The sequence below is a fragment of the Bufo gargarizans genome, chromosome 9 (genome assembly GCF_014858855.1).
Source record: "Bufo gargarizans isolate SCDJY-AF-19 chromosome 9, ASM1485885v1, whole genome shotgun sequence".
Classification (NCBI taxonomy): domain Eukaryota; kingdom Metazoa; phylum Chordata; class Amphibia; order Anura; family Bufonidae; genus Bufo; species Bufo gargarizans.
In genome coordinates, this window is record NC_058088.1 from 105716315 (window position 1) to 105742995 (window position 26681).

Genomic DNA, 26681 nt, shown 5'->3' on the forward strand with positions numbered 1-26681 from the left:
TTAGAGACAATCGGGAAAGATTCCCTACTTTCTTTCAGGAAGCTATTCTGGTCTGTTCTGAGATGATCTATAGAGTTACTTGTCAGGGTGCCAGAGACCAAGGTGCTAATGAGAGGGTATGGCACACAGTTCATGCGAGGATCTCTCACTTTGTTTGTTATGTGGTAATGATATAATTCGGTGGTAAGTGTGTGGTTTTATCATCAGCTGGAAGGACGACTAACACCTTATGCAACCTGAATTGGCCTGGACATTTTTCTTCCCAGACTTCAAAAAGCTATGGAACAGGCCTTGTTTTGTTGGGTGGGGGTCGGAGCACCGTGTAGAAGTACACGGGCTCCTCCGTGGAGGTCGGTGGAAATAAATTAATAAGACTGGAGGAGAAGGCGGACTTGCCCACTGTGGTTTTCGTGGGGCATATCGCTTCTCATACTCCTGGAAGTGGTCTCTGGATAAGAGTTTGGTGTTTTTGGTGAAGAAAATGGTTAAAAAAGATAAATAAAGCTGTGACCAATCCTCACTCCACAAAACATGTGCCTCTGTCGTTATTTGGTTTAGGCGGGGAAGACATGTTAAGCGGTTGGGTTTTAGTTATCTGCAATCTAGTTAACGCCACAGCATATAGCAAGGGCGTTTTTGACTGCAGATACTGTTGGCAGCTCATCTGTTAAATCTCTCATGTCTTCTGCCAGCATTGCGGTTTCTCCTGAAGAGGGGGGCGTTTCCTTTAGCACTGTGCCTGCCTGTTTGAGTATTTGGTTCACTCCCTTATTCCCCCCTCCTTTTTCTCAGGTTCAGATCAGATGGTCTCTCCTGTCCCTCCCCCTAGAGTTAATAAATAGGAGGGCTTATCACATCTCTGTCTCTTTTCACCGGCGCCTTCAACAGAAATTTTCCCACCCTCCCGCCCCTTTTATTGTTTTCTCTATGATGGTTTTTCTTACATTTCTTTCTGTTACAGTTGTCATGGTTTAAGTCACAGGTGGAGGTCGGTGGAAATAAATTACTAAGACCGGAGGAGAAGGTGGACTTGCCCACTGTGGTTTTCGTGGGGCATATCGCTTCTCATACTCCTGGAAGTGGTCTCTGGATAAGAGTTTGGTGTTTTTGGTGAAGAAAATGGTTAAAAAAGATAAATAAAGCTGTGACCGATCCTCACTCCACAAAACATGTGCCTCTGTCGTTATTTGGTTTAGGCGGGGAAGACATGTTAAGCGGTTGGGTTTTAGTTATCTGCAGTCTAGACTATAGCATAACCTGTTGCTGGCTGTATGCATAGTACCCCACATTATAAATAATTTACTGCTATGTTATATATTTTACTGTTTGTTCCTGGGTGTTATTACCAGCCAGGAAGGATGGCAAAGGTTGGCAGAAACCATCCTGTTCCTCCCCTCTTGGTAGGAGTGGGCTGGTTCTGTTTCCTGCTAAGAGGGGGAGTTCTTGAGTAACATTAGAGTAGAGAGGAAGCAACTTGCTGTGTACATACTCCTGCTACTTAATTTCCAGAGAGAAATATTAAATTTTCAGACAGACAGCAGAGTAACCTGCCACACCTGCATCTGCAGATGCTGCTGTAAGGTAAGGGAATATAGCCAAGCCATCCTTCACAAAAAAACCACTAGGCTAGTATCACCTAAGTGCTGAATTACCACCAACCAAACTGCCTCCATATCCTTGCTGGAAGTATTGCACAAAAGCCTGTTGCTAATGCACTAAGTAAAAAGGACTTTGTTACGTTTAACTCTGGCCTCATTCTTAGGCTAAATGCACACGATCAAGATTGCATGTGGATTTTCAGCGCGGATTTGCGTGCGGAAAATCCGCACTGTAGGTCATGTACATTGTATTCTATTAGAATTTGAAATGCTCAATGCATACGAAGCAGATTTTTTCCGTGCGGAATTTGACCTTCGGTGCGGATTAAAAAATACGCAGCATGTCAATTTATTTTATTTTTCCTGACCGTTTTTTCTTCATTCACTTAGTAAAATCCACACGAATCCGCACCAAACCGCACAAAAATCTGCATGCAAATCCGTACCAATTGATGCGGATTGACTGCACAGATTTGCCTGCGAACACCTGTGGATTTCAGTGCAGATTATCCGCACATGAATCCTGAACGTGTGCATGTACCCTAAATCAGTATAGTTTAACCACATCAATTCCCAGGGAGCAACAGCATGATATAGTTCACCATGACCGCTACCGATACTACCCCCCACACCAGCTCCTCTGGGGGTCATCACATACGAAAATGGAATGGCTTTCCCTCTCAAGGAACCATCTATTCAATAAATCATCTGCTTACATACCCCAAAATAAAGGTGATTCAATTAACTTCCAGAAATATTGAAGAAGCATTTATTTTCTCAATAGCACTAGTCTAAAATAATTTTAAATGTCCACTGTACTTTAAGACTACTTTGCAAAAATCTCAGGGTTCTTCCTCTCCCTTTTTCTAAATTAACTGTTGGGAGACTAAGATGGTCTGCTTGCTCACAGAAGGAGCAGCTACATGGTCCCAGTAAAGTCTATGGAGGGGGAGGCAGGAAGTGTATAAAGACCAGGTAGCCCAGGAACGGTTCGTCAGCTAATAGCAAGTGTTAATCACACACCAAGTGCTTTATTCACATCTATACTGCACAGTACTTCTTAATGAAATGTTGTAAGTTTGAATAAACGAGTTGGGAACAAAAACTGCTGCCTTCATTTGTATCCCATAGGCAGTCATGATGAGTAACTAGTCTCCAAAGCTAGCATACAAAAGGAGAAAACAGCAAAAAAATACTATATACAAGTCATATAATGTTCAGATATAGTGCACTCATATATGTATATGGCAGCTTATTCTGAAAGGTTACCTGAAAGTTTATTTACACTTTAACTTCAGAAAGTTCCACATGAGATAGAAGATGGATATGAGAACCCAAATTAACTAGCATGTAGGTCATTATGGAGATTATCTCCCCCCAAATTTAAAGGGTTCTAGGATTTTAATATTGATGGTCCTATTCTAAGGCGATGCAATCATCTTATCAGCAGGGGTACAACACCCTGCACCCCTGGTGAACATCTGTTATGTAGTAACTCCTGCACAAGAAGTTGACGCCGAAACTGCACAGCTCCGTCAATTCAAAATTAATTTTATTGGGGGCAGTGCTGAAGTTAACAGCTCCATCTACTGCACAGAATATGGAGCTATGGAGCTCAGGTACCATCCTCTGGTGCAGGAGGTACTGAAAAATAGATGATTGGTGGGACTGCGGGGTGTCTGTCCTGCACCAATCCGAAATGGGTGGCTCTAATTGAGAAATCTAGTCGAATGACTAGGGAATCATTTTCAAGAGAAATTACAAGTCCATTTGCTGTAAGTAACTAAGGCATACACAACAGTGTAAAATCTCATGGGCCAAACATACAGTATGCTAAAGTGTGTCATTTTGGCATAGGTTTCCATGCACTTTTGTAAGGGATTCATGCAGTCACCTGAAGTGCTAATGCTATAATGTACTGTGGTTTATTGCTAAAGTTTTCAAAATGTTTGCTGAAAGATAAGGGTTAATGTATGCTGATTATCCACTTTCAGTATTACAATTAGTTAATGTATGGTTGTATTATACACTTGTATCTCATAAGGCTTCACGTGGAAAGGGAAGAGTTAAATGGCAGCCTTTAGAGACTGGCTGGTGGGCTGGTCTCACTCCTCCTGGTTAGAGAGTTGCTGGCAAGAAAGCCAAAAGAGAAGATGTGTTTAGTGGTTGCTGGTGCAGGAAAAAGAGAATCCTTATCCAGGGAAACACCATCCCTGTGAGTGAAAAGCTGCTGGAAAAGCAACTATATTAAGAACCAACCTCTGAGGGAGAGAACATACTGTTATAGATAGTTGAGGAATATTTAAAAGTACAGGACAGTGAAAGGTAACACATGTTTATGGGTGCAGACTTTACTGCATGTGGTTTGGGTTATATTGCTTATGGTGCCCACCACACTACTAAGATGAAATCAAATATACAGTGGCTCACTATGACCTGGGTATGGAGTTGGGGTTGCTCTAGTACTGACCAACCCAATGTCAGAAACAGTGCCTACTACCTGTAATATATATTTACACTATTAAGATTGATTGGCCACCTGTTGAAGGACTGCACCCTGCTACTGGGCACTGCAGATATATTGTGTAAAAAATTCCATGCCTGTGGTCATTTGGGAAGAGACACTTAGAGGGGACTGTTATCATTTACACCCCTATACACAGCCTTTGGGAATAGCCTGCCTTGTGATATAGCTGAGAACTGTGCCTACTACCTGCATTTCTACAGTGCCACTCATTATTCACTCTATGGGATCATTTATCATGCTGAAATATGTCTAAATTAGGCATATTTCATGAGCAGATTGCACCGCAATCTGCGATTTCTCTCCACTCACGCCAGGTCTCAACAAGTGGGCTGTTTCAGGTGTAGAAAAAGGTCTTAATGTAAGACAGCTAGGAAGCTGTCTTACATTTAGAACTGGCAGAGGCCTCTTCATAACTTTGGCGATGCACAGCCAGCGATTGGGCTTTATTAAGACCAATGTCTACAACGTTAGTCTTAATAAATGTGCCCCTATATGTTGCTTTAACCAAATCGGCCTGTAGTCAGTGGTCTGTATGTTCTACCCGGGCCATCTGGTCTCCTACCTTGCAACCTGCTGCTCATTTAAAAAGGACCTTTCGTGTTTTCTTTTCTATTCTAGATAAATGGTTAAAGCTTATATCAAATAATTAGAAAAGGCTCCACCAGCAAACTACTGGAGCTCAGCCTCTCAGTTACCAGCTGAAAAGGGAAATAAATCAATACTAATAATACAGGCTGGCTCACAGTATTTTTGCGTAAAATTTATTAATACACCAAATCAATAATAAAATTTAGTATCAGTATCAGCATACATACATAAACAAATAGGTACAAATGTGCGGAGCTCGCGCACAGACCTAGATAACCGGAGTACTCCTATAGATGAGACTTAATGGCTAGAGTTATGGTGCAAGGGATGATGTGTTGAACCGTTCAAATGTCCATGATTATAGTTACCGATTCACCGGATAGTTGAAACCATAGATTCAGGATTGTTGTAATTTCCCACACGGGGACTCTGTGTTTAGATGTCGTCTGGCAGTTCGTAACCACACTTTCTCCAATCTGTGGGGCTCCACTTACTTGTTCCTTGCGGAGCAAACCATCCGACCCGCTCGCTCAGCGTCCCACGTGTCCAGCCAGGTAGTTGATTGCTGGTTTGTGACGCAGGCGCCTGAGCCGTCAGGCTAGACGGAAGCTGGTATAGCTGAGTCGAGCCGGTAGTTGCCTGGACTTGTCAGGTCAAGGAGAGTAAACACAACAGGATTTACCTTGTGTTTGTGGTAATCACAGATGTAGCGACACAGTTTCAGTCCACTTAGTGGATTCTTGGTGAACGGAATCTTTGTAGCGGTATCTCGTTCCGTTCACCAAGAATCCACTAAGTGGACTGAAACTGTGTCGCTACATCTGTGATTACCACAAACACAAGGTAAATCCTGTTGTGTTTACTCTCCTTGACCTGACAAGTCCAGGCAACTACCGGCTCGACTCAGCTATACCAGCTTCCGTCTAGCCTGACGGCTCAGGCGCCTGCGTCACAAACCAGCGATCAACTACCTGGCTGGACACGTGGGACGCTGAGCGAGCGGGTCGGATGGTTTGCTCCGCAAGGAACAAGTAAGTGGAGCCCCACAGATTGGAGAAAGTGTGGTTACGAACTGCCAGATGACATCTAAACACAGAGTCCCCGTGTGGGAAATTACAACAATCCTGAATCTATGGTTTCAACTATCCGGTGAATCGGTAACTATAATCATGGACATTTGAACGGTTCAACACATCATCCCTTGCACCATAACTCTAGCCATTAAGTCTCATGTATAGGAGTACTCCGGTTATCTAGGTCTGTGCGCGAGCTCCGCACATTTGTACCTATTTGTTTATGTATGTATGCTGATACTGATACTAAATTTTATTATTGATTTGGTGTATTAATAAATTTTACGCAAAAATACTGTGAGCCAGCCTGTATTATTAGTATTCTAGATAAATACCTTCATAGTCTTTGCCATAGGTAGCCCTCTTCCAGCATGTTTCCAATGTGGGTGTGCAGTGGAGATAAGCACACACTCTTTCTTCCATTCGAGGCACATCCTGGATTTGGGGTCTCCTGCCTGGTAGTGGCTGGGGTGCCCTTGGTGTTAAAGAGGACCTTTCATTTTTTTTTTTATTCTAGATAAATACCTTTACTTGTGGGGTACCCCCTCGCTGATGCTGCCACCCTGCCTGTTTTTTTTAATAAAATATCGCTCCTACGCCCCTCTGTGTCCCCCTGTAGTTTGCCCGCTCAGTATGTTAATACTGAGCATCGGTACAGGGAGGAGGAGACGCCAGGGTTTCTCAATGGGCGTCTCTGTCACGTACCGGCAGGACAGGTAGTGGATCCTCTGGACCAGAGAGGCGATGGCGCGGGATGGATTTTCTGCGGCGGTAACTACCAGGTCGTGTCCCCTAGTAACAACTCGACCTCTCTGGCAGCTGATAAGGCGTGGTACACAGGGAGAAGGCAAGAGCGTAGTCGGACGTAGCAGAGGTCAGGGCAGGCGGCAAAGGTTCAAAGGCGAGTAGACAGTAGCAACGGGTTTGGCAACAGGCAAGGCAAACTAACACAGTAGGGAACGCTTTCTCTGAGGCACAAGGCACAAAGATCCGGCAGAAAGCTGTGGGAGGAGAAGGTATATATGGGCAGTGCACAGGTGCAGCCTAATTAAGTCAGCACTGCCTCTCACAAACCTTAACCCTTAATAACCCCTTTGGACCAGGCACCAATAACTGGTGCACTGGCCCTTTGAATCTAAGAGTCCCGATGCGCGCGCGCGCCCTAGAGAGCGAGGACGCACCCGCGGAGACGCTGGAGTGCTGCCTAGGGGCATACGCTGTGAGCGCTCTGAGGCCAGCAGGGGACCCGGAGCGCTCAGCGTAACAGTACCCCCCCTTTGGTCTCGCTCCCTTTTTGGTACCGAAGAACAGCCCTCCCAGTCGACCCAAAAAAATCTTTTCCCCCGGGAGATCTTGGTCGCCAAGATCTCCTTGACAGAGAATATATCGGAGGTACCGGCGACAGGGGTGGGAGAAACAAGCTTGGGAGAAAAATGGTTAAAGACAGCAGGTTTAAGAAGGGAGACATGGAAGGAGTTATGGATTCGGAGGGAGGGAGGAAGATGGAGCTGATAAGAAACTTGATTGATACGACTCTTGATTTTATAGGGTCCCAAGAAACGAGGGCTCAACTTGTAACTTGGGACCCTAAATCGGATGTACCTAGAGGAGAGCCACACCTTGTCACCCGGGCGAAATTCCGGAGGAGATCTGCGTCTCTTGTCAGCTTGAACCTTCATACGGGCGGAAGCTTTGAGGAGAGCAGCGTGGGTTTCTCGCCAGATGGAGGAAAAATCCTGTACAAGACTGTCAACGGCAGGTACAGAAGAAAGAGTGGGAGACTGCGGCAGAGGTGGAAGAGGATGACGGCCAAAAACTACAAAGAAAGGAGACTTGTTAGAGGCAGAGGATTGTTTGTAGTTGTAGGAGAACTCCGCCCAGGGAAGTAGATCAGCCCAGTCGTCATGGCGTGAGGATACAAAGTGACGCAGATAGTCACCCAAAATTTGGTTCACCCGTTCTACTTGGCCGTTAGACTGAGGATGGTACGAAGAAGAAAAGTCCAATTTGATCCCGAGCTGAGCACATAGAGCCCTCCAGAATTTGGAGACGAATTGTACCCCACGATCAGAGACAATATGTTTGGGAAGGCCATGGAGACAGAAGATGTGTTGGAAAAATTGTTTGGCCAACATGGGTGCAGAGGGTAGACCGGACAGGGGTACAAAGTGAGCCATCTTGGAGAAGCGATCCACCACAACCCAAATAACGGACTTGCCATGGGAGGAGGGAAGATCTGTAATAAAGTCCATGGCGATGTGAGACCAGGGAACTTCAGGAACAGGTAGAGGCAAGAGGAGGCCCGCTAGTTTCTGGCGAGGCGATTTATCCCGGGCGCAAATCATACAGGCCTGGACAAAGTCCGAGACATCTTTCTCCAGAGAAGACCACCAGTACCTTTGGGAGATTAGTTGAAGAGACTTTAGCACCCCTGGATGACCGGAAAAAGGGGAGGCGTGGCCCCACTTGAGAATTCCCAGCCGCTGACGTGGAGGTACGTAGGATTTGCCAGGAGGAAGAAGGCGCAGGTCCACGGGAGCGACTGTAATAAGGCGTTCTGGAGGGATAATATATTGAGGTGTTAACTCGTCGCCCACCACATCAGAGGAGCGAGACAGAGCATCTGCCCTAATGTTCTTACAAGCCGGACGGAAATGGATCTCAAAATTAAAGCGGGCGAAGAACAGAGACCAACAAGCCTGACGGGGATTTCATCTCTGAGCAGACTGGAGATGAGCCAGGTTCTTGTGGTCCGTGAAGATGTACACAGGATGTGTGGCGCCCTCGAGTAAATGTCTCCATTCCTCCAGTGCCAATTTAATAGCCAGCAGTTCCCTGTCCCCAATGGAGTAATTTCTCTCTGCGGAAGAGAATGTTTTTGAAAAGAAGCCACAAGTTGAAGTCTTGCCCCGGGAAGACTTCTGGGTTAGGACAGCTCCTGCTCCCACCAAGGAGGCATCCACTTCAAGAGAGAAAGGCTTGGTGGAATCTGGTCTAGAGAGAACGGGTGCAGAGGCAAAGGCGGATTTCAGGGACTGGAAGGCTTCTTCGGCTTGGGAAGGCCGGAATTTGGGGTTAGCTCCTTTTCTTGTGAGGGCCACGATAGGAGCTACCAGAGTGGAATAGTGAGGGATGAATTGCCTGTAGTAATTCGTAAAGCCCAGAAATCTTTGTATGGCTCGGAGACCAGAGGGGCGTGGCCAATTCAGAACCGCCGAGAGCTTGGCTGGGTCCATTTGAAGTCCTTGGGCTGAGATAACGTATCCCAGGAAAGGCAGGGAGGTCCATTCAAAAAGACATTTTTCAAGTTTAGCGTACAGGCGATTTCTCCTAAGACGAGTAAGAACTTGTTGAACATGGACCCGGTGTTGATCCAAATTGGAGGAAAAGATGAGGATATCACCCAGGTATACGACCACGCAGGTGTAAAGTAAGTCCCTGAAAATATCATTGACGAATTCCTGGAAGACAGCAGGTGCGTTGCAGAGGCCGAAGGGCATCACCAAATACTCAAAATGGCCGTCCCTTGTTTTAAAGGCGGTCTTCCATTCGTCTCCCTCACGGATACGGATCAGGAGAAGATTTTCTTATGAATCCTCTCTGTAGGTTCTCATGTATATAGTCGGACATGGCAAGAGTCTCAGGAGGTTAGAGAGGATAAATTCTGCCCTGAGGTGGAGTAGAACCGGGTATCAGGTCGATCGGGCAATCATAGGATCGGTGAGGAGGAAGGACCTCAGCTTGTTTCTTGCAGAAGACATCCGCAAAGGAATGGTATGGCTTGGGCAGCCCAGAAGGTGGAGAAACTTACGAGGGTTCTGTTTGACCCGAGCAGGCTTGAGACAGGGGTCCGAACAGGAGGAACCCCAACGCAGGATCTCACCGGTGGACCAATTCAGGACAGGACTATGACGTTGAAGCCACGGCAGACCCAGGAGGAGTTCAGAGGAACACAAGGGAAGGACAAAGAACTCTAAAGTCTCGGTATGAAATAATCCGATGTCCATCTGCAGAGGCTGGGTACGGAACTGCACGGTGGCAGAGAGTCTCTCACCGTTAACAGTAGAGATTTAAAACGGCTTGGGTAGATGGATTACTGGAATACGGTACTTGTCAACCAAGGAGGCGTGAATGAAGTTGCCAGCTGAACCGGAATCCAAGAAGGCGGCTGCGGAGAAAGAGGACTTGGAAGAGATGATCAACTGCACGGGTATGATGAGATATGGAGAGGAAGAATCCACACCTAGCAACGCCTCTCCCATGTTTACTAGGTGCGAGCGTTTCCCGAACGCGGTGGACGGAGAGGACAATCTCTAAGGAAGTGCTCGGTACTGGCACAGTACAGACACAGGTTCTCGTTTCTGCGGCGGCTTCGTTCTTGCGGAGTCAGGCGTGACCGATCCACCTGCATGGCTTCCACGGCGGAAAACCCAGTAGCGGGTTGAGGTGGACGCAGAAAAACGGGAGCCAGACGAGGAAAGCGTCTAGGACAAGCTTTTTCCTTTTCAAGGAGGAGTTCTTCTTGTCTTTCGGCGAAACGTTTGTCTATCCTAGTGGCCAGCAAGATGAGGTCACTAAGAGTGGAAGGAAGCTCACGTGCAGCCAGAACGTCCTTTACTTCACTGTTAAGTCCCTTCTTGAAGGTGGCGTAAAGGGCTTCATTGTTCCAGTTCAGCTCAGAGGCCAGGGTGCGGAACTGAATGGCATAGTCACCCACGGAAGAACCTCCTTGGGTCAAATTTAGTAAGGCAGTCTCTGCGGAGGTAACCCGGGCAGGCTCCTCAAAAACGTTCCTGAACTCTAGGCAGAAGCTCTGGACGGAAGCGGTGGCAGAATCTGCGCGGTCCCATAGAGGTGTAGCCCAGGCCAGGGCCTTCCCGGACAGTAGACTGAGAATAAAGGCTACCTTGGCTCGCTCAGAAGGAAACTGGTCGGACAGTAGCTTGAAGTGCAGAGAGCACTGCGACAAGAACCCACGGCACTGCTTAGGATCTCCGTCATATTTGTCTGGTAGGGACAAACGGATTCTGGAACCGGTGGCAACTGCAGGCGGAGGTGATGCAGCAGGAGCAGACGGAGGAGCTGGCTGTTGCTGAGAAGGCAGGAGCTGCTGCAACATAGCGGTCAACTGGGCCAGCTGTTGACCCTGCTGGGCCACAATGGTGGTGAGGTCCGCTAGGCTTGGCAGGGGAACATCAGCAGGATCCATGGCCGGATCTTACTGTCACGTACCGGCAGGACAGGTAGTGGATCCTCTGGACCAGAGAGGCGATGGCGCGGGTTGTACTAAAGGACCGGTTCTAAGCAGTTACTGGTCTTCACCAGAGCCCGCCGCAAAGCGGGATGGATTTGCTGCGGCGGTAACTACCAGGTCAAGTCCCCTAGTAACAACTCGACCTCTCTGGCAGCTGATAAGGCGTGCTACACAGGGAAAAGGCAAGAGCGTAGTCGGACATAGCAGAGGTCAGGGCAGACGGCAAAGGTTCAAAGGCGAGTAGACGGTAGCAATGGGTTCGTCAACAGGCAAGGCAAACTAACACAGTAGGGAACGCTTTCTCTGAGGCACAAGGCACAAAGATCCGGCAGAAAGCTGTGGAAGGAGAAGGTATATATGGGCAGTGCACAGGTGCAGCCTAATTAAGTCAGCACTGCCTCTCACAAACCTTAACCCTTAATAACCCCTTTGGACCAGGCACCAATCACTGGTGCACTGGCCCTTTGAATCTAAGAGTCCCGGCACGCGCGCGCCCTAGAGAGCGAGGACCCACCCGCCGAGACGCTGGAGTGCTGCCTGGGGGCATACGCTGTGAGCGCTCCGAGGCCAGCAAGGGACCCGGAGCGCTCAGCGCAACAGTCTCCTTCTCCCTGGCTGTGCCGCGATCATATCACAGTGGAGAGTGTCACAGCCAGGGAGAAGGTGAGCATTTTTGTCTCTCCCTGGCTGTGACGTTGTCCACTGTGATTGGATCGTGGCACAGACAAGAGAAGGAGATGCCCATTGAGAAACCCTGGGGTCTCCTCCTCCCTGTACCAATACTCAGTATTAACATACTGAGCGGGAAAACTACAGGGGGGCACAGCGGGGCATATGAGCAATATTTAAAAAAAAAACAGGCAGGGCGGCAGCATCAGCGGGGGGTACCCCACCAGTAAAGGTATTTATCTAGAATTTAAAAAAAATAATGAAAAGTACTCTTTAACAACAAGGGCACACCAGCCACCACCAGGCAGGAGACCCCAAATCCAGGATGTGACTCATATGGAAGAAATAGTGTGTGCTTCTCTCCACTGCACACCCACATTGGAGACACGCTGGAAGAGGGCTAATCATTGCAAAGACTATGACCACCCTCGTTTCTACTGCCACCACTACCATGATCCTCCTCCTCTGCAAGCCGTTGTGCTGCTTTTATGACATTGTTTATGCATAACATAATATTAACATACTTCTTTTTAAAATTCCATGTCAATAGAAACTCAATGAATCCCATTATAGTCAATACGGTCCTTTAGGCACTGTTCATTTCCACCATTTGATTGCATCACTTCTATTATTTTCGATTTTCTGCTCCCATAAAGGAGTATAACAGAAAGAAATGCTGATATGAACCCTGCCAAAATGTATATTAGTAATTGTGAGTTTCACCTTACAGTTGGAAGTATACACCTTTGTAACCATGGATCCCAACTGGAATAAGCAAGCTATCATGTCAGTAACAAAAAGCTTCTGTAAACCAGTCTCATGTAGCGTGTTGCATTAACTTCTGCCTCTCACCTCAAGGTTTCCCACCAAACTTATAAATAAACACTGCCTCCTTTTTTTGGAAGTCCGTACCGGTTAAATCACGTTTTTCCTTCCTTCCCCTCCCAGAGGACCTTATCCAAGAACATATTGGTGTCTTCCTTCCCCATCCTTGCCTGTCCTAAATAAAGAAGCTTCCAGAGACCTTGGAAATGCTGAACTTCCTGTTTGTTTGCTGAATTGTAGGATCCAACTGATAAGAACGTGTCTTTGGTTGTAGTTACAAAAAAAAATGCCATTCCTGAAATTTTTCAGGTTCTTGTAAGAAGCTATTACATTAATCTATCGAATAACCAAAAATGCAATGGTATTGGTTAAATGTGCTATTAAACCTGGAGAAGTATTGAGTTACATGAATAAGAGGTATTATTGACAGGTCAGCAGACTTAGATTTTGAGTACAGGCAAAGGTGGCTGTATATATTCAATGAATGTTGGCTGAACATCCTGATTTTACTGATTGTCCATCTAATGTGACTAGGAGTGTTCTAACTCTCCCCGATGGCAGATGGAGAAAAGAAGGGTGGGGCATGATGGATTTCAATGTGGTCTATGCTTTTGTTTGTACAAGTGTTTGGACAACCGCCAGCTAAGGTTTATGGACACCTCAAATAGCTGTCACTTGATATGAGGTACACCTGCAGTATTATCTTCTCCTAAGATGTGCACTAACCAGTAGTTATCAATGCCAAGGACATCATGCAAAAATGTGTATCTTGCTCTCCTAGGCAATTTTCTTAAAGAGAATGTGTCATTAGCAAATAACCTATTGTTTAAATCAAGTTTTTCAAATAAAAAAAAACCTTTTTTAAAAACAAAACCTAAAATCCTGCAGTTTTCGAACTGCCTACTAACACAGATAATAGATGTCACTTCTTGTTCTGTAGAGATTACTTTTCATCATTGTCATAAGCAGAATTACTATGACAGATATCACCTATATATAGATAACACAGGATCCACCATTTACAATAGGTGATATCGAAGCATATCTACTCTTACCTTATCGTCCTTCAGGCAGCACACACAAAGGGTTAATGTCTTGCTCCTCCTGTCTAGGACAGAAGATAAATCATTAGTAAATCAGACTAAATAACCCACCTATAAAGAAGTGCACACCCAGTAGGTACTGTAGATGTGTTTTTTTCTTCTGTATAGGACAATGAAGCTCACACATACAGAGGCTCCTGCTGCTGTGAAGGCCAGTATTGTTGCTAAGCCTGATATTATATAGCTGAAAGTGGTACCAGAGTATCATGTATGATATGAGGTGCTGGAAGAGTGTCCATAGTTATATGCATGTTATAGAGCTGGAGGTGTGTGCCAGTATTAACTACATGACATGACTGATCTATGATGTGATTTTCTGAGTTACAGTGCTGCCCATAATTATTCATACCCCTGGCAAATTTTGGCTTAAAGTTACTTTTATTCAACCAGCAAGTAATTTATTGACGGGAAATGACATAGGTGTCTCCCAAAAGATAATAAGACGATGTACAAGAAGCATTTTTGTGAAAAAAAAAAAAAAAACATTTCAGCTTTTCTTTACATTTGAGCAAACAATACAAGATGTTCTGCACTGTGGAAAATCTCAGAGGACGTAGTCGGAATCCAAAAGTGACACCTGTGCTGGCCAGGAGGATAGAGAGGTGAAAAAGAATCCAAGGATCACCACCAAGGCAATCCTGATGAATCTGGGCTCTGCTGGTGGCAATGTCTCAAGGCAGACAATCCAACGGACACTGCACAGTGCTAGGTTCCACGGATGCAGATAAGTTACACAAAAGCTTGCTTGGCCTTTGCAAAAGCTCATCTGGACAAAGAAGAAGAGTTCTGGTCTTCTGTGTTATGGTCAGATTAAACATAAATGTAATTGTTTGGTCACAATGATGTTTCCTTCATTTGGCGTAAAAAAGGAGAGGCCTTCAACCAAAGAACACCATCCCAACTGTCAAACATAGTGGTGGGAACCTAATGCTTTGGGGGTGTTTTTTAGCCAATGGACCAGGGAACCTAATCACAGTAAACGGCACCATGAAAAAAGAGCAATACTTGAGGATTTTCAACGACAACATCAGGAGGTCTGCAGATAAACTTGTCCTTGGGCACGAGTGGACAATTCAGCATGACAATGACCCTAAACACACAGCAAAAGTGGTGAAGAAATGGTTAGCAGACAACAACATTAGCGTTTTGGAGTGGCCCAGACAGAGTCCAGACTTAAATCCAATCGAGAATCTGTGAAGGGAGCTAAAGATCAGGGTGATGGCAAGAAGACCCTCCAACCTGAAAGATTTGGAGCTCAATGCTAAAGATGAATGGGCAAAAATACCCGTGGAGACATGCAAAAAGCTGGTCTGCAATCATAGGTAGCGTTTGATTGCTGTAATAGCCAATAAAGGTTTTTCTATTGATTATCGAGAAGGGTATGAATAATTTTGGACTGGACACTTTTTGCTAAAATGTAAATAAAAGCTGAGAAATGTTTTTTTTCCACAATAATGCCTCTTGTACATCGTCTTATTATCTTTTGGGAGACACCTATGTCATTTTCCATAAAAAAAATACTTGCTGGTTGAATAAAAGTAACTTTAAGACAAAATTCGACAGGGGTATGAATAATTATGGGCAGCACTGTATGTGCATGTTAGAGCTGGAGGTGAGCTCCAGAATTAACTGCATGACATGGCTGAACTTGAAGTAGTCTCCAGGGTTTATTTTCCCTATCTAACTTTTTCAATGTATTTCAATAGTCTATCACAGAATGGTATGAGATAACTCTGTGCCATGTGTTATCAGTCGTTTTTAGCCCAGCTACATCTGTGGCTCTGCACAGTGTGAGATCTTACTGCAGCAGCGAAATCACAGCAGCTTTATGGATCCTGAGTCCTGGGAAGGCTCATATGTAGCTTGTATGTATGTGTTAGCTAATTAATATTTTACAATTCCAGAACTCTGCAAAGAATACCATAAAGCCATAAATGTTAGTATGTGCACCAACTGTTGACAATTGTGGACCTCCCAGCTGATGGTCCCCAGTCCAGACATGGTGCAGAGGTTGTGGAATGGTTTACTTCTCAGCATTAGAAGCTTCCACTCGGGTCCTTTCTGCTCATATATCTATAAGACCTTGCTTATTTGCAACTCCTTTTACCTTATCTCCTGCCTCATCTCATCTGGACGTGGACTCTGTTTCTGGAGGATTATGAAGATCTTTGTTTCACAATGGCGTACCTTCATTATTAAAACTTGTGATAGCTCACCTTAAAATGGTTCCACCTAGAGGGGATAAGCCCAAAATGGATAAAATAAAAAAATCAAACTCTAGGGTATTAAAGGGATGTTTGGCAGGAGTGTGGTCCCAGCCAGACAGGTAACATTATTTGGGAGCTAGATTATAGCAGTGTGTTACAGATCCTGCAGTCTCAGCTCAGTGGGGAAACCCTCCTAAGGTAATAGTCAGGAGCCAGTCTGGCTAGGAAGACTTTTTTATGGCAGTCGGTTATTCCCTTTCTGGGAACTTCTAATCAGAAAGATTGTTTTCCTGCTGAAACATAATTCCTTGTCTATGGCAGAGTGCAAAGCGTCGTTGGCTTCATTTTCCTAGTGACATAGGGATCGCTTCACCATGTAGTCTTGCTTAGTCACTAAAATTGGGGGGTCCATTCACAGAAGCATATCTGATTTTGCGGACCACAAGTTGTGGAGCCATAGGACACGGATGCCGCCAAGTGCATTCTGCATTTGCAGTTCATAACATCCTGCCCTATCATGGTAATGCCCATTCTTGTCTGCAATACGGACAAGGGTGGGACATTTTCTATCTCTTCTTGTGGCCTTGGAAGGGATCTGCAGATGTGGACGGCACACTGTGTGCTGTCCGAGTCTCTCAGTCCCATTGTAATAATGGGTCCTGCAAATTGCCGGACGTGTGGGTATGAAAAAATACATTTGTGGTCGGGGCACTCACGAAAGAAGGACTCCTACCTGCTGGCTAGCTAAAGCGGTTAGAGTTATGCCGGAACCGCGACGTTGAAGGAATAGCTGAAGGAGGCCATCCCCTTGGTGTGAAGCTGAGAATGAGGGTGGGTAGGGTGGGAGAGTTTGACACGTCGTTCATTGAAGGAGGGGCAGAGGTGCCATGATATAGGCAACCGTGCCCCTCCCACAAATACAGGCCAATGAATCGGCCTTAACACTTGTGGTCGGGGCACTCACGAAAGAAGGACTCCTACCTGCTGGCTAGCTAAAGCGGTTAGAGTTATGCCGGAACCGCGACGTTGAAGGAATAGCTGAAGGAGGCCAAAAAGAGCAACAATTCCTATCATATCGGAACGCTACAAACATTTATTCATAACACCAAATTCTGACAAGCAAGACTCATTTCAGTATATGGACAAGGAATGTAGCGGCTGAAACATGACGAACGCCAACGACCTAGTCTTATGATTATATGTGCTGGAACCCGATTCCGAACCCGCATATTGAGGACGGGTCTACTGCCAGATTAGTCAGTAAAACGCGAATATGAGTTATGAATTGGGGACAGGTAAGGTGAGTATTATGGAATGGTAGCAAAGGACTGTCGGGCGGTTTGTTTGGCAGAGAGGACAGAAGCTGTTGCAGCACGCGCACGGGGCCCCATTGATGAGAGGTCGGGAAGAAACACCTGGGTCGGGGTGCCTACCTGAGAGGTCTTGGTGATGAGTAGCGAGAGTATGTAACCATCTCTGGAAGCCGAGAGCTGACCGAGAGTGACGTATCTGCTACTGTTAGCCAGGGAGGTAAACTCGGCCGGTCTCAACCCGTAAAAGGCCAGGTACATGGCAGCTTAATTATCAACTATGCAGTGCACCGAATGGTTTTGTCTAGCAGGTCGGAAAGGTCGCGGAAAAGCTGGCCAGTGACGGGTAGCCGGCGAGTGCGTGTCTCGCAGTCGCTTCTCTCGAGACCCCTCAGAGTAGCTTTAATGGCATGGATTGAAAACAACGAACCTGGCTGGGTGAAACTCATGGCTCTAAAATGTTGCACCCCTGCGAGGTAGGACTTGACCGCGGCGTGGGATAGTTTCAGATTGGGGTGACAGTAACCTATAAACGCCAGGATGTACGGAACGAACTCAGTGTCACCTTGCGGACAGGAGTCCTGAAATCTCTGGAAGGCTCTCCAACCTGTCTGGTAGGCTCTGGCTGTATTGGGTGAGAGGGACTTGTCTAACAGTGACCGAGCGGTGGCGAGATGAGCGTCTATGGAAGGAATAGAGCAGCGTATGGCGGGACTGGACTCCCGATGACATCGGCTTCTGGACAGATCTGTGAAAAGAGGGTAATAAACGAGATAATGCGTCGTCTGCTGCGTTGTGGTTACCGGCTATGTGAAGCTATGTAACGAAACTGGTGTTGTAATGACAGAAGGACCAGGCGCCTAAGAAATAACATGACATACAGACTTAGAAGAACCACTATTGAGAAACTCGATGACGGCTGCATTATCGGACACGAAGGACGTTGTCTGACCTGACCAACTTTGACCCCAGGTATGGGATGCTGCCACTAAGGGCTAGAGTACAAAACTGCTGAGGTACGGAAAACCCAGGAATGGAACTGACTTCGATTGGCCATCTGTCTGCTAACCAATGATTGCCAAAAATAGCTGCGAAACCTGTATTGGCAGCGGCGTCGGACAAAATTATGGGGGAGTTGCCGGATATTGTGGGAACAAAGAGCGAGATGCCATTCCATTGCGTGAGAAATGATTCCACATGTTCAAGTCAGCTATGACCATATCGCCCAGACCTATGCTGCTATCCTGGGAAGGGGCTGTAGGAAGGAGTGAAAGTAACGAGATACGAATGCCCTACCTTGCGGAATTGTACGCATGGCAAAGTTCAACATACCTAACAGGGACTGAAGCTGAACTTTATAATCACTCTAGTGGATGTGAAACTATGAACGACTTCCCTGATTCTCTGTAATTTGTCCCTTGGCAACCATGTTCTGGGTGTCCAATACTATACCAAGGAATGTGATGACTGCGGAGGGACCTTCCACTTTCTTGGGAGAGACAGGAACCCCTAATTGTCTGAAACACTCCAGTAGCAACGAAGGTCTTTGGGGGGAGCGTCAGGACGCTCAATAATTAAAAACTATTCAGGAAGTGAATAACATAGCTACAGTGGAATTCATGGACTAAATCCAGTGGAGAGCCTTGGCTAATTGGTCAAATAACCACAGGCTACTCTTAGACCCGAATGTGAGATTGAAAGCAAAATAATAAAGGTCCCTCCATTTGATGCCATGCCATTGCCAGAGGGATGGTTTGATCGGTAGTAATTTGAAGGCGTCTGCAATATCAGCTTTAGAAAGGATGGTGCTGGGACCTAACTGTAAGATAAGAGCGATGGCTTGATCTATGGTGACATATCTCATGCTAACCTCTTCTGATGGGACGAGAGTTGATGTTAAGTATGGGAACTGCTGCAACCGAACTATATTGACAACACACATGTAATTATTATCTTCTTTTAATGAACAGACTACTTAGGGTGGGCTCTGAAGCAGTTAGTACATATGTGTAGCAAGCGGCACTGACTGAAGTTACAGGACGCATGGTTGAAATTATTACAATTTGTGACCTGCCGAGTAGTTTGATGGGTCTACCCAGCTTGTCACCTAAACCAGAGGATCTGTGTGAATCGGACGGGCCGGAAACAGGACCTGTAGAACTAGACCCCTCACTCTGGGCAGCCTTATGACACCACACCGTAGAATGGTCAATTGACTGGCACAGGGAGCATGATAGTGCTTTAAGCCCGGCGAAATGCCTACAAATCTCTGAATCAATATTGGCCCAGTTAGTAAGAAACTGGAACTGACTTGAGGTGGCAGCTGCCTTGACCGAGAAGAACAATGGTAGTCGTAGAAGGAACTCCCACCGTACTTGTAGCCTAACTCTGTTATCCTGAACAAGTATAAATCCAGTTCAACCCTTCTCTCGGGACGAACTGAACAGACTACGTCTCTGTACAAACTAAAACGAGCACAAACTCAGGTACCGTGAGCTTGCGGTTCAGCCTGTGGTCCCGGCCTTCCAGGACCACTGACACATCCCGACAGGCAATTACCCTACTGTTTTCAACAACAGATGGATCTGTGTCAGCGAGTTCTGAACAGTGACCACTGAGACTTCTACCTGCTGCTGAGGGCCTTAGTTAATGACAATAACCGGTATAACTCAGCCTTCCCAGCAGAAGCGGGATGCGAAACACCCCGTCTGGACATCTCCGTCATCAGCCTAGGGACGGTCCAAGTGCGAGGAGACGACACATTGCCCCCTTCTGACATCCTGGCGGGGTTCTTGTCGACCGAAGCCTCCACTATGTCTGAAGCGCGTGACATATCCTGTAAATACAGCATGCACAAATCAATTTCTGACTGCCAACCGACACCGGGATCATGTGACGTAAGCTGTGGGAAGGTCGAGACCCATGCAACTGTGAAGAATACGAGTGAAAAGGGACGAGAGGACCTGAGCCGAGGAGAAGCGATAGCTGAACCTAGAACACCCCAGTGATTGATGAGTCTGACGGTGGCACAACTGACCCACCACCAGAAGGAGAGAAGAGTAATAGTAACACGACACAGCTACTGCCATACTGTACCCTGATGGTTGAACAACGTGCAGAATATATTGGAAGAAGGACGACACAGATCCTGGAATAATTCATATGTAAGATCCCTGCGTACGACATACCGCCAGGCGTAGAGGCGTGTGCCCAACAATACGGAGATCCTCTAACTAGCACTGAACAAGTATATCGCCCCTTCCTTAAACTCCATCAGTGAAGCATGGGTAACACTCTATAATGATTCTTTTCTCCCCCTTTTTTTTTTTTTTTTTTTTTTTAAATGTATATATATATATATATATATATATATATATATATATATATACACACACACACCATTTCTCAACACTCCCTTTTTTTTTTTTTTTTTTATTGTGGTCATAACCCCTGGTGGCCACTAGATGGAGCCAACACAGGGCACAGCACCATGGACTGTACAGCCGGCAGACGCCACCAGAGGGAGCCTGTGACAACCAACACTGCTCCATGGACTGCATTGACTCCGGCGGCCACCAGGGGGAGCTCACACAGCGCCGGCCACCTGCAGCACGGGCAGACAGCGGAGGAGACAGCAAGCAGGACGCTGAGGTGAGTGTGCGGCTGACATGACAAGGGCCAGAGCGGACATGGGGGACATGAGGGGCATGAGGGGAAAGAATTAACTACAGCTACCAAGAGCCCTACCTAGCTAATGGCACAGCGGCCCGTGCCAGACATTAGGGGAGGAGAGACGTATGAATCGGGATCGCGCTGATCCCTGCACCCTACGATTCATGCCACGTGGGAGTCGGGGCTCCTGGCAGACGCTCCGGTGCAGTGTGGCCCCCTCTTACCTAAGGGAGCCGGCACTGCCGGCCGGACTTGTGAGCCGAGACTGCAATTGTGGCAGCCACTTACCTGATCTAGTAGCTTGCTTTGCGTGGAAACGAACTTCCAGGACCAGACGCAACTTCACGCACCGAACGAGGCCAGCGTTTGACACGTCGTTCATTGAAGGAGGGGCAGAGGTGCCATGATATAGGCAACCGTGCCCCTCCCACAAATACAGGCCAATGAATCGGCCTTAACACTTGTGTGAATGGGCCCTGAATGTGCCTCTGAGTTCATGTGATCCCCATAGACAATATATACAGGGAGTGCAGAATTATTAGGCAAGTTGTATTTTTGAGGATTAATTTTATTATTGAACAACCACCATGTTCTCAATGAACCCAAAAAACTCATTAATATCAAAGCTGAATATTTTTGGAAGTAGTTTTTAGTTTGTTTTTAGTTTTAGCTATTTTAGGGGGATATCTGTGTGTGCAGGTGACTATTACTGTACATAATTATTAGGCAACTTAACAAAAAACAAATATATACCCATTTCAATTATTTATTTTTACCAGTGAAACCAATATAACATCTCAACATTCACAAATATACATTTCTGACATTCAAAAACAAAACAAAAACAAATCAGTGACCAATATAGCCACCTTTCTTTGCAAGGACACTCAAAAGCCTGCCATCCATGGATTCTGTCAGTGTTTTGATCTGTTCACCATCAACATTGCGTGCAGCAGCTCCCACAGCCTCCCAGACACTGTTCAGAGAGGTGTACTGTTTTCCCTCCTTGTAAATCTCACATTTGATGATGGACCACAGGTTCTCAATGGGGTTCAGATCAGGTGAACAAGGAGGCCATGTCATTAGATTTTCTTCTTTTATACCCTTTCTTGCCAGCCACGTTGTGGAGTACTTGGACGCGTGTGATGGAGCATTGTCCTGCATAAAAATCATGTTTTTCTTACCTTGCAGACTTCTTCCTGTACCACTGCTTGAAGAAGGTGTCTTCCAGAAACTGGCAGTAGGACTGGGAGTTGAGCTTGACTCCATCCTCAACCCAAAAAGGCCCCACAAGCTCATCTTTGATGATACCAGCCCAAACCAGTACTCCACCTCCACCTTGCTGGCGTCTGAGTCGGACTGGAGCTCTCTGCCCTTTACCAATCCAGCCATCTGGCCCATCAAGACTCACTCTCATTTCATCAGTCCATAAAACCTTAGAAAAATCAGTCTTGAGATATTTCTTGGCCCAGTCTTGACGTTTCAGCTTGTGTGTCTTGTTCAGTGGTGGTCGTCTTTCAGCCTTTCTTACCTTGGCCATGTCTCTGAGTATTGCACACCTTGTGCTTTTGGGCACTCCAGTGATGTTGCAGCTCTGAAATATGGCCAAACTGGTGGCAAGTGGCATCTTGGCAGCTGCACGCTTGACTTTTCTCAGTTCATGGGCAGTTATTTTGCGCCTTGGTTTTACCACACGCTTCTTGCGACCCTGTTGACTATTTTGAATGAAACGCTTGATTGTTCGATGATCACGCTTCAGAAGCTTTGCAATTTTAAGAGTGCTGCATCCCTCTGCAAGATATCTCACTATTTTTGACTTTTCTGAGCCTGTCAAGTCCTTCTTTTGACCCATTTTGCCAAAGGAAAGGAAGTTGCCTAATAATTATGCACACCTGATATAGGGTGTTGATGTCATTAGACCACACCCCTTCTCATTACAGAGATGCACATCACCTAATATGCTTAATTGGTAGTAGGCTTTCGAGCCTATACAGCTTGGAGTAAGACAACATGCATAAAGAGGATGATGTGGTCAAAATACTCATTTGCCTAATAATTCTGCACGTAGTGTACAAACATTCTGTTAGTGCCATTTTGTTCCTCACCAAATTCTATTTAGAATCAATCGTTGTTACAGAGGGGTCTCCTGTCCACAATATACCTCTAGGTCAAGTTTCATTCTTGCCATTTTCATTCCAAAGATTACCTAAGAGGGGCTCAGAAGGAACAGATAGAGAAGAGTAAGTTCCACATGTTCAGACTCTACAAGCACTAGAAAGTAGAAATTTGCAAAAGGGAAACATCAAATTTAGGACACCAGGCTTCCGGTGGGTGTAAAATTACAAAACCTTTTCTTTAGGCTACTTTCACACTTGCGCTTGATCGGATCCGTTCTGAACGCAGAATGCAGACGGAGGCTCTGTTCAGTACGGATCCGTCTGCATTAATAACTTAGAAAAATTTCTAAGTGCGAAAGTAGCCTGAGCGGATCCGTTCAGACTTTCAATGTAAAGTCAATGGGGGACGGATCCGCTTGAAGATTGAGCCATATGGTGTCATCTTCAAGCGGATCCGTTCCCATTGACTTACATTGTAAGTCTGAACGGATCCGCTCGCCTCCGCACGGCCAGGCAGACAGCTGAACGCTGCAAGCAGCGTTCAGCTGTCCGCCTGGCCGTGCGGAGGCGAGCGGAGGCTGAACGCCGCCAGACTGATGCAGCCTGAGCGGATCCGCTCCATTCAGACTGCATCAGGGCTGGACGGAGGCGTTCGGGTCCGCTCGTGAGCTCCTTCAAACGGAGCTCACGAGCGGACCGACGAACGCAAGTGTGAAAGTAGCCTAAATTGTGCAAAGATTACGTGAGACACCTGGACAAAATCTTGTACCCAGGTTACTCCCTCGGGTTAAAGAAATTGCTCCCCAAGGCAAAAAAGTCAACCCTTTACAAAGCCTCATATGGTTGTTGTTTTAGGACTTCACAGAAAAATCTTTACCTGGAAATTTCTGGGGTCTTTTCAAGAGTGTATGCAGCACCAAAGCCATAGGTGAGATGGAGACTAGATCTGACATGTCTAAACAAATATCTCCCAGAAAAAATTAATGATGTGAATTTCTGTTCTGTTATCAACATTCGTCAGCAGGACGATTTTATGACCATCACTCACCAGGGTTTCTCATCTTCAATTCACTAGCCTTTGGTTTATCATCATTGCCTGGTGTTTTTACTAAGTTAGTTGTGGCACTAACTGCAGACCTTATCTTCCAGTTAGACTTCAGAAACTGGTTGCTTAAAGGGGTTGTCCCACGGAAAATATTCTACATTTTTTAAACCATCGCCTGGATCTGAGTACTTTTGTAATTGCATGTAATTAAAAATTTAGCATAGCCACTGAGTTATTCAATAGAATCTGTATAGCGCCAACTGCTGTTTTTTTTCTTATTTCTTTGACCTGCTCACTGAGAAGGCTGCACATGCTCAGTTTCATCCTTTAACTGCCTCTTGAGCTATGATAGGGAGAGCTGAGACACACCCCTTAGCTGTGATAGGGAGAGCATGCACACGCCCCCTTAGCTGCAGCAGAGAAGACACTCCCCTGAGCTTTCAGCTTGATATAAATCTAGCAGAGCAATGAATTGGGAGATCTCCAGATCCATGTGAGATACAGGGCTGGTTCTAGCTTTGTTAGAAAGAGATTGTCATGTACTATATGGTGTGATCTGATTTTCATTTTTTACATTATTCATGGGATAACCCCTTTAAGCTCTCACAGGAGCAGATCCAGAAATCAAGGTGTATGTGAGATCTAAGGTCCCACCACCAAGTGCTAGTCAGGACCCAGAGTACCAAAAAGGGTCAAAAAATAGGCGCTGGATCTCCCCGATGTACGTTTCGCCGTGCTTCGCCGTACGTCGGGGATATCCAGCGCCTATTTTTTGACCCTTTTTGGTAGGTCCAACACTTCATCTCACGGTTAGTAGTTTTAGACACTAGTTCCACCACTCAGTATTATATGCTTACGGTTCAGGATTGGTAATAGTCTCTCTTTATATTGTTACATGGGTGATTGCTCCTAGTATAATATTCCTAGTGCACCCCAGTTTCTCTGTTATATAGTTCTACTGAGTCCACCATCCTGCAGTTGTATAACCTTGATGATCCCTTCCATGAGAATAGTCTCACATAATTAATAGGCGTATTAGCTATTAGATATCTTTACTATAATGGCTTAGCACTACTTTTGTAATTTATCTATTGTTATAAAGATGTAATCATGCTCATTTAGTTAAGGTGTTCATTGATATTTCTGAGTATCCCAGTAACAGTTTAGTTACTACATTCTGACCGACTAGGTATTATTAAAGAAAGAATAGATGGCCTGTCTTTCAGTTGGGAAGGAATTTTTCTTCCAAATTCTCCTTCATTTACCCTCATAACCTGAGTGCTCAGGAAAATAAGATGAGAGTCTCAGCCATAGCCATAATGCTCATCTGGCCAGGAGGGCATGATCCCTCACTGGCTACAACTTTCAAGAGGAAATATTTGGAGATACAGTCCAGCCAGAGATATTTGAGCTTAGGCTACTTTCACACTAGCGTTAATATTTTCTGGTATTGAGATCCATCATAGGAAAGTTTAAATTTGCTTACCTAAATTTATCTTTCCTTGAGTCCAAAGGCAGCATATATATCCCTCCCTGAAAAAGACATTGCTGGGAAAAAACACATCTGCCTAGTGGGTGTGCACTCCTTTATAGGGGGGTTAATTAGGCTTATTTACTTACGATTTATCTTCTGTCCTAGATTGGAGGAGCAAGACATTAACCCTTTGTGTGTGCTGCCTTTGGACTTAAGGAAATATAAATTTCAGTGAGCAAATTTAGACTTTGAATGTACAATGACATGTACACAGGTCACAGAGCATGACAAAACTCTCTAATTGCCTGATTCTTCATGTGCTGTTGTGGGACAGTCAAGAGGCTCCAATACACATCAGATGGTGATCAATTCCCAACAAAATTTGTGGGCTTGGCCGACATTAATTTAATTTGCATGCCCCTCTTTAGGAGATGGTGTCTAACTCCTCACCAAGAAAATTTGTAGAAGGAAAATATCACAGAATAATTCAAATGTACTGTATTTTCATGTGACAACAATCCATTGCCCTCAAAGTATATAATAAGTATATCAAAGTAGTGAGCGTGAATGTAAATGTATCAATATTGTATTTCTATATATATATATATATATATATATATATATATATATATATGTATATATATATATTTCTTTTTATAATTTACTAAAAAGTGGGTTTGTGACCAATTGTCAAAGATGTTCAATGAATTGACCCTGTGGGTATTTCATTCTCAGCAAAATAAAGGCATTGCTTTTCCTTCCACTCTTTCCTGTGCCCTTTACTTCTGCTAGATAACAGAGAAACATTTGATAACATTCTCCAGAAGCTGCTACACAGAGAACATCTGCTCTGTAAATATCCATGTATTATATCTACCACATCAAGCATACAGCAATATTGGTTTCCCAGTATGATTAAAACACTTAAAGCAGAACTGTTATTCAGAAACTGTAGTCAATATACAGTATATAGAACAATCATATATCTTTATAGTTATGTTACAGTACACAGATTTGGCCACATAGAAAAAAGGAAATAGTAATAGAAATGTGGACTGCTACTAAATGGTTTGACCATACATGAGTCATTTGTAAGTTAAAGAGGACCTGTCACCACAAAATGCAGTGCTATCTACAGGAAACATGTTGTAGAGCAGGAGAAGCTGGGCAGATTGATATATAGTTTTATGGGAAAACATTCAGCAAAATGTGCAATTTA